Source organism: Antechinus flavipes, chromosome 5 (genome assembly GCF_016432865.1).
Source record: "Antechinus flavipes isolate AdamAnt ecotype Samford, QLD, Australia chromosome 5, AdamAnt_v2, whole genome shotgun sequence".
NCBI lineage: Eukaryota > Metazoa > Chordata > Mammalia > Dasyuromorphia > Dasyuridae > Antechinus > Antechinus flavipes.
Window position 1 is genome coordinate 11,046,401 of NC_067402.1, and position 8,746 is coordinate 11,055,146.

The following is an 8,746-nucleotide window of genomic DNA, read 5'->3' on the forward strand; positions in this document are numbered from 1 at the left end:
CCAACTAATCTGTAACCAAAATAGGGGAAATAAGAGAGACCTAAAATGACAAAATCACAACTCGGAACCCTGAAAGTTTCTAACAAATATTGCCATCAATCTTAGCAAAAATTGGGATCAGGGGGAGAGAGTATTTTGTATCAGTCCAAGATCTCTTCAATCTGTATGGTTCCTCCTTCAATGGAAGATGGAAACTTTTTACATTTTCTTCATCTGAGTGACTGCTATCTATAGTCTCATATAATTCCTCAATAATTGTTCCACACAATAAGATGAGCCTTGTTCTGGACTGCTTAACATCATACAGTAATATACTATAGTTTGTATCCAAAGGCCTTTGGATGACCTATCATTTTATTTCTTTAGAAATAGGGCATTCCCACAAAACAATGACAACACAGAACAAATTTGTAAATTGGAAAAAATATTTATCTAATATATCTTTGGAATATCCTAGTATGAAACCTCAAAGCCCATGTATACAGCTGTGTTTGGAGATTTAACTAATTCTTCTGCTTCATTGCCAAAGTGGGGATGTGGTGGGAATTCAAGAGTGGGAATTGGGAGGCTAATATGTGATGAGATTATATTGTTAACATCATAGACTACATTTGTTTCCAAGTCTAATTTGGATAAAATCTAGGGGCAGTTTGCAATAGATATAACTTTGGAGTACATACCCATATGTTTTTTACGTTCTCGAAAAGAGATCATAATCTGTTTCTGTAGCCTACATTCAAAGGTTGCCTAGATTTAGAATGCTATAACAGGTCAACTGAGTTCACCTCTGCAGTATCTGTGGGATATATCTCTTCCTCTCTTCTCCTCCGACACTCCTCTATACTTACAGGTTCTCATCACCTCTCACCTGGATTATTGCCAAAGCTGCTGGGGGTGGGAGGTTTTGTGCCTTATATCTTTCCCTCCTTCAGTCCATCTGCTACTAAACTCTCATGGTAATGTTCCTAAATGGCAGTTATGACCACATCCAATCCCTTTACTCAATAAATTACACCGGCTCCCTGTTGCCTCTGGGATCAAAAAGAAAACGCTGGATTTTCAATCCCTTTATAACCAAGTCTCTTCTTACATTTCCAGTCTTCTTAGCCCTTCCTCCCCTGCTTTTATTCAACATTTCCCTGATCCCATTTCTCAAAACAGATGCTCTATTTCTCTTCCTGACTATCTTTTTCGATGGTCTTCTAAGCCTCTTTAGCACACCTTGTGGCTTCCCTGGATCCCTTCAAGTCTTACCTAAAACCCCACAATCTACATGAAGCCTTTAGTGCTAGTGTTAGCTCTATGATAATTATCTCTAATTTACCCTGTCAATAACATGCTTTATTTTAGCTGTTTACATTTTTTTTTCTCCAATAGATTGTGAATCATTCAGGGATATGGAGTCTTTTGGCCTTTCCTTGCACCCTCAGTGCTTGGTAAACGCTAATTGAGATGGATTAGCTCATCTGATCCCCTGGAATATATCCATCCATTCTTTGGGGTTTTCATTCATCTAAGGTCTCTCCCAAGTCCAAATCTATACATTTACAACATGTTGTCAAACACCTTTTGATATGGGAAGCTGAGGAAAAATATGTAAACTAAGAACTCTGTGAATGAAAGGTCATTATTAGCTTGGGAAAATGCAAGAGGACTTCTTGGGGGAGAGATATTTTCATTAGGCTTTAAAAGATGAGGAGGCTTCCAATGGGGGAGAACTTTACTCCATGGAAAGGATTTTCTTGAGCAAAGATATAGAAATCCCAGGCTGTGTGTAGGTGCATTATATGGGGAGAAGGATTAACAAGGTAAATTCAGAAAGGTGTCTCTGTACTAGGTTGAGGAGGCTTTGGATACCAAACTGAGGACTTGGAACTTTGTTCAGGTGACACTAGGGATCTATTGAAAGGTTCGGAGCAGAAGACAGACATGAGAAGGAAGAACATTCTGGCCCAAGTGCAATAAGTGGATTGGAGGGAGGAGAGAGGGCATACAAGATAGAAGTGTACCGCCATATTTCAGGCAGGTGGTAGATGGTGGCAGTGGATAGAACTGTGGGCTTGGACTCAGGAAAATCTGAATTCAAATCAGACCTCAGACACTTACTAGCTGTGTGATCCTGGGCAAAGCAAAGATCTATTTGACTCAGTTTCCTCATCTCTAAAACGGGGATATCAATAGCACTTAGTAGCTAGAGTTGCGATGAGGAATAAATCAGAGAGTAATCATAAAGCACTTGCAAACATTAAACGGCAGCTATTATTATTGCTATGTTCCAGGAACTGTGCTTCATGCCGATTTTACAAATTAAAACAAAAACCAGTCTTTGCTCTCGAGGAACTCGTAATTTAATAAGCAAGACAACATGCAAAGAGCCATGCATCCAAACAAGATCTAGACCGGCAAACTGGGTGTGTGTAATAGAGAGACGGAGCCAAGGTGAATGGGGGCAGGATAGGTTTCTGCACAAGGTAGGGCCAGAAGATGGGGACAAGCAGGGAAAAGCATTCCAAGCAGAAGGCAGCTGAGAACAGGAGAGCTCTCATCTTGGGGGAGGAGTTGCAGCAGTCTGCTCAAATTGGAGCCCAGAATATGGGAGGGAATGGCAGGAGTCACCTTTTGCCATTATTCTGATTCTTATCATTCAGTCATGATTTTCTCAATTTCTCAGGCAAGTCTGGAAGATGATAAATTACAGAGTGGCATCCTACCTGAACTAGCAGAGACTTTTTCTAATTTCCAGTTCTTTAAACCAATAAAATAACTGATCTATCCTAGAAAAACAAATAAACAAATAAAAAACACTTTGTACTAAGTCCAGTTGCGCTGGCGGTCAATTCAATCCTTACCTCTTGCCAGATGCCAAACTCAACATTAACATCCTCAGGAAATATGTCACTAACTAAAAGAACGTAATGAATCTAGCCATCCATTCTTTGGGGTCCCATAGACCCTTGCTTAAGGACTTGTGGGCTACAAAAAATCTAAGGTCACCCTATTCAAATCTACACTTAGAAGAACATAAGCAGGTCACTCTCCCATTGTGGGACTCCCATCTCTGAAAAATGGAAATGCATGTCTCCAAGATCTCTTGGATCCTTCCCAAGGATCTTAACTTCTTAAAATCCTTCCAATCTAGAAAAAAAAAATCATTTTAAATATTGTATTCTTCCCTTGTCCCTTCTCACATATTTATGTGTTACTCTTTCCTATTGGCCAGCGCCTTCAGATCCACTTAACCAATGAGCAATCAATCAAATATCTACCCTATGCCAAGTACCCTTGGATTGTCTATCTGGTGATAAATTCAGAAGCAGATAAACAAGACCATTTAGCTGAACAGAAGGGTCCCTGGCATTTGAACTGTAAAATTTTGCTTTCAAATGTGGCTCTGTCACTTCCTGGTGGGGGACCTTGAACAAGGTTTGTCCTCTCTCAGGATTACAATTCTCTCCTCTATTAAATGAGAGAATTAGCCTAGATGGTCTCTGAGTTGTGATTCTTAAGGTGCAATTCTAAAGCCTATGATCTAATGTGATCATTTTTTTTTCAGTTCCGGTGATTGGAACTTACTCCATCCACCACCATGGTGGCCTACTGACCTTGAAAAGGGAATACACCTGCTCCAGTACTTACAGTAACTTTCAGTCAGGGAGTGACTCAATGGTTTTCTAGGAAGACTCTTACTAACTTTCAGTGGAAGGCTTTGCATCCCAAGTACAGAATGTCCAAAGAAAACACTCCAAGAAAAGCTCGTTTTGATTTCCACATCAATTGATGAAAAGCTTGAGAGATCCACAGAGCTTAGAGGGGCTTTGTTCAATGGAGTTTTGATGTACTTAGTGATGGTGAGACCTATGTCAAAATGCTATTTTAATTCCTCTGAATTATATTTGGAATAAACAGCTAAAGATCTCAAGGTAATTCATAAATACAGAGTTAATCCACTATGATTAGGAAAATCCCTTACATGAGGAAGGAGACATAAAAATCTGGAGTAGAAGCGGTCAGTGTATGTGAAAACATGAGCCTAAGATCCACACACTCAATACAACATGGTTGAAAATTCCTCTGAAAGATTTGACAAGAGATTAAAACTGTTCTTTGTCATAGATTGATACTTAGCTGAACCACTGACACTCCCATAAGTCCCACCCCACTCCAGGCCTGTTTTGCTTCTTTTCTAAACTATTCATAACTATAAACATCCTGAGCACAGAAAGTTACAACACGCGATGTTGTGGAACCTAAGATGGCTTAAGCTTTTCACAATATCCTGAACTGGCTATCAAGATTGCTTTTCTTCTAACATCCAGAAGCCTGGGGGAAGAAAGAGAAAAACAACAAAAATATCACCCTGTGAATTTGGCCCATGCGTCCCAGAATTTCTTAGGTCTCCTGAAATGTGAATGCGATTCAAGAATGTTCTAAAGAAAACAAAATCTCGGCTAGAAAGGACTTGTTTGTGTTCTAAGTTCACAAATATTCCCCTCAACCCCATCCCTAAAACACTTTCATCTAAAATAAATTCAGTTCTCAAACACATGATTATAATTATCAAGGCAAGCCATATTCCTTTATCACCAAATATAAATATAGGAAATTATAAGGATCTCTCTCAAGTCCTTATCCTGTATTTTGCTCTCCAACTTCCCACCCACCCAGGACAAGCTGCTTTTAAGCATTCAAAATACTCCTAAATATGCTTTTAAGCCAAACAGACATGGTTTATTCACACCTAAGAAACAAAGCCTATATCTGGTTAAGCCATTTTACCTGGGAGAGTGGGTCAAATTTGAAATAGAGTATTATCGGCAGGTCTAGTGCTCTCTCTAAGAAATAAGCCACATTGCTAGCAAGGATTTGATACTCTACTTAGTGTATTTTTGTTACATTAGATGTGAGAAACATTTTTAACTCACAGAAATACAAAATAGTTGGTGGTACAAATTTGGCCTGAGGCCATAGTCTGCCAATCTCTTCTATTTGATGTCTAAAGAAATATAGAGTATATCTTTTTTAGCATATGCATTAGTAATAAAAACATTACTTAAGGAAGGAAAAGACTAATGGAAGGAAGGAAGGAAGGAAGGAAGGAAGGAAGGAAGGAAGGAAGGAAGGAAGGAAAGAAGGAAGGAAGGAAGGAAAGGAAAGGAAAGGAAAGGAAAGGAAACAAGGAAGGAAGCAGGGAGGAAGATAGATAATGAAACATATTGTGCTTACTCTGTTCCAGATGTTATGCTAAGGACTGCATATGCAAATATAAGCAAGGAAGAAGATCTCTCTTATCAAAGAACTTATATTCTAAAGGAGGGGATAATTACAAAACAGGGAGCTGGAAATTGAGGAGTGAGGGTGTGGAGAGATTTCTCAAGTGGATGCAAGGTAAGAAGATAAAGAGAAAGAAAATAAACCCTAAGAGTCTAGTCATAAATGGAGTAAAATATGGTTGGCTTCTATCCTGAAATTGCAGGGAAGAAGGTGATCACCAATCAGGAAAGCTACTCAGTTTTTAGATTCTGTTTTCTCTGCAAAGGAGAAGACTTTTGCACTAGAAATGACAAAATAAAAATACAAATAGGGATTTGCTACCCAAGATAATGAGGAGATAGCAAGATAGCATTACCTTAAGGAATTCAGTTACCTGGCCCAGATAAACTACATAGTTGGGTTTTTTTTTTATTTTTTATTTTTAAATAATAACCTTATATTGACAGAATCCATGCCAGGGTAATTTTTTTTTTACAACATTATCCCTTGCACTTACTTCTGTTCCGATTCCCCCCCCCCCCTTCCCTCCATCCCCTCTCCTAGATGGCAAGCAATCCTATATATATTAGATATGTTGCAGTATATCCTAGATACAATATATGTTTGCAGAACTGAACAGTTCTCTTGTTGCACAGGGAGAATTGGATTCAGATGGTAAAAATAACCCGGGAAGAAAAACAAAAATGCAAATAGTTCACATTCATTTCCCAGTGTTCTTTCTTTGGGTGTAGCTGCTTCTGTCCATCCTTTATCAATTGAAACTGTTAGGTCTCTTTGTCAAAGAAATCCACTTCCATCAGAATACCTCCTCAAACAATATCATTGTCGAAGTGTATACTGATCTCCTGGTTCTGCTCATTTCACTTAGCATCAGTTCATGTAAGCCTCTCCAAGCCTCTCTGTATTCATCCTGCTGGTCATTTCTTACAGAACAATAATATTCCATAACATTCATATACCACAATTTACCCAGCCATTCTCCAATCGATGGGCATCCATTCAATTTCCAGTTTCTAGCCACTACAAACAGGGCTGCCACAAACATTTTGGCACATACAGGTCCCTTTCCCTTCTTTAGTATCTCTTTGGGGTATAAGCCCAGTAGAAACTACATAGTTGTTGAAAGAGATGGCAGATATGACTGGTGAGTCACTGGAAATAATGTTTGAAAGTCATGGGGAATAGGAGAAGTTCTACAAAATCAGAGAAGGGCAAATGATGTCCCTATTTTTATTTTTTTTAATTAAGGTTTTATTTTCAAAATATATACATGAATAATTTTTGACATTCACCCCTACAAAACCCTGTGTTCTGATTTTTCTCCTCCCTTCCCTCCCAACTCCTCCCTCAGTTGAGAAGTGATCCAATACATGTTAAACATGTGCAATTCCTCTATACATATTTCCATAAATATCGTACTACACAAGAAAAATCAGATCAAAAAGGAAAAAAATGAGAAAGAAAACAAAATGCAAGCAAACAACAAGAGTGAAAATAATATGTTTGGTCCCCTTTCAGTTCCCACCATCCTCATCCTGTATGCAGATGGCTTTCTTCATCACAAGACCATTGGAACTGGCCTGAATCACCTCATTGTTGACAAGTCATGTCCATCATACTGACGATCATATAATCTTGTTGTTGCCATGTATAATGATCTCCTGGTTCTGCTCACTCCCCTCAGCATCAGTTCATGTAAGTCTCTCCAGGCCTCTCTGAAATCATCCTGGTGGTTGTTTTTTACAGAACAATAATATTCCATAACATTTATATCCCATAACTTATTCAGCCATTCTCCAACTGATGGGCATCCACTCAGTTTCCAGTTCTTCACCACTACAGAAAGGACTGACACAAACATTTTTGTACATGTGGGTCCCTTTCCCTCCTTTAAGATCTCTTTGGGGTATAAGCCCAGTAGAAACACTGCTGGGTCAAAGGGTGTGGACAGTCTGATAGTTTTTTAGGCATAGTTCCAAATTGCTCTCCAGAATGGTTGGATCAGTCCACAACTTCCCAGTTTTCCCACATTCCCTCTAATATACATCATTATCTTTTCCTGTCTTTTTTGCCAGTCTGAGGGGTATGTAATGGTACCACAGAGTTGTTTTAATTTTCATTTCTCTGATCAATAATGATTTAGAGCATCTTTTCTTATGACTAAAAAATGGCTTTAATTTCTTCATTTGAAAATTGCCCTTCATATCCTTTGACCAAGTTGGAGAATGGCTTGACTTCATATAAATTTGAGTCAGTGCTTTATATATTTTAGAAATGAGACCTTTATCAGAACCCTTGGATGTAAAAACATTTTCCCAGTTTATTCCTTCCCTTATAATTTTGTCTGCATTGGTTTTGGTTATACAAAATTTTTAAACTTAATATAATCAAAATTATCCATTTTGCATTCAATAATGTACTCAAGTTCTTCTTTAGCCACAAATTCCTTCCTTCTCCACAGATCTGAGAGGTAGACTATCTTTTGTTCTTCTAATGTGCTTATGATATCACTCTTTCTATCTAAATAATGAGTCCATTGTGACCTTATCTTAGTATATGGTGTTAGGTGTGGGTCAATGCCTAGTTTCTGCCATACTAGTTTCCAATTTTCCCAGAAGTTTTTGTTGAATAGTGAATTCTTATCCCAAAATCTGAGGTCTTTGGGTTTATCAAATAGTAGATTACTCTAGTCATTAACTGTTTTGTCCTGAAAACCTAATCTGTTCCCCTGATCGAGTATTCTATTTCCTAGCCAGTACCAAATGGCTTTGATGACCCCTACTTTATACTATAGTTTTAGGTCTGGCATAGCTAGGCCACCTTCATTTGCATTTTTCATTAATTCTCTTGAAACTCTTGACCTTTTGTTCTTCCAGATGAACTTTGTTATTATTTTTTCTAGGACTGTGAAGTAATTTCTTAGGAGTCTAATTAGTATAGCACTAAATAAGTAGATTAATTTAGTCAGTATTGTCATTTTTATTATATTAACCTGGCCTACCTGGCATCCTTATTTTTAAAAAGGAAGGAGAACAGAGTCTATGAATTACAGGCCAGTGAGCTTGTTTTTGATTTCTGAGGAAGTTCTAGAAGTGATCCTTAAAAAGATGGATGGGGAACAGTCGGGATAGAATGCAAGATTTCAAAAGAGAAAGCCTGGATTCTTCAAGAACAACTCACACCAAAGTAATATTTTCTTTTCTGACAGGATTATTCAATTGGTGAAGAGAATTCTATGGATATGATTTATCTATATTTTAGCAACTTTTGATTGATCATCTGAAGCCATTCTTTGGAAAAAAAGAAGAGACCTAGATTCAATTTTCATAATTGAAATGGATGCACTCCTGGTTGTATGGCGGAACTCAAAGGCTAGTTGTTAGGGGGTTATTTCAATAACATCAGCACAACAAGTCTCCAGTGAAGGACCCCAAGTATCTTCTCTTTAACATTATCAATGACTTAGAGAAAAACA